The 658-nt window shown below is 63.5% G+C and overlaps 1 protein-coding gene across 1 annotated transcript in view; it reads right to left on the bottom strand.

Moving 5' to 3' along the window:
• Window positions 1–658, bottom strand: part of LOC103776950 (dual specificity protein phosphatase 15-like) — a gene marked incomplete at its 3' end in the record, with an annotated part of 5,268 nt that overhangs the window by 4,079 nt on the left and 531 nt on the right. The window lies entirely within an intron of this gene.

Raw genomic sequence — 658 nt, 5'->3', positions numbered from 1 at the left:
CAGGAATCAAGCTGCCCAAAGAGCCACTCAGGAGGTGGGAGCACTAACAGGCACCACTTGGTCATGGCAGATGCCAGCACTTGGTCAGGAGTTACCCCCTGACAACAAAAACCACTTAAAATAGTGTGAGAAGGGGTGACTGCCTCTGGGAGAGATTCCCTCCTGAGGGTGGGCAGCCCCCTCCTGCATCTCCTACAGCTGCAAACTGGGGTGCATCACCCCGAGCCACCCTGGCCCTGCTGCCTCTCACTGGTGTGGCACCACCAGCTCCTGGCACAGGATCCACGCTGGCTCGAGCACAGCTCGCCGTGGTGGGTGGGGTCCCACGGGACTTGGGAGGGGTTGAAAGCAAAGCCTGGCTCTCTCTGTGCCACCCACCCCCTCCCAGTCTGCCCAGCCTTGTGCAGGGGCAGCAGGACAGTTGCGAGGCTCCCGGTCCCAGCTGGCAGTGCCATGGCAGGGGGCATCTCAGCAGGACCCTCCCTGGGGAGGCCACGGCCCCCTCAGCCCCTCCCTGAGAGCTCAGGGCAGCTGTTAAATAAGGAAAGCAAAGCACAGGCAGAGGGGTGCTGCCTTGTGCTCCCCCACAGCACCTCTGCCCTCGCTGCTGCCCACACAAACCAGGCAGCAGAGGGGAGCACGTGGCAGGGCACGGGGG

Source organism: Merops nubicus, unplaced genomic scaffold, assembly GCF_000691845.1.
Source record: "Merops nubicus isolate BGI_N331 unplaced genomic scaffold, ASM69184v1 scaffold26507, whole genome shotgun sequence".
Lineage (NCBI taxonomy): Eukaryota > Metazoa > Chordata > Aves > Coraciiformes > Meropidae > Merops > Merops nubicus.
This window is presented reverse-complemented; position numbering and strand designations above follow the sequence as displayed.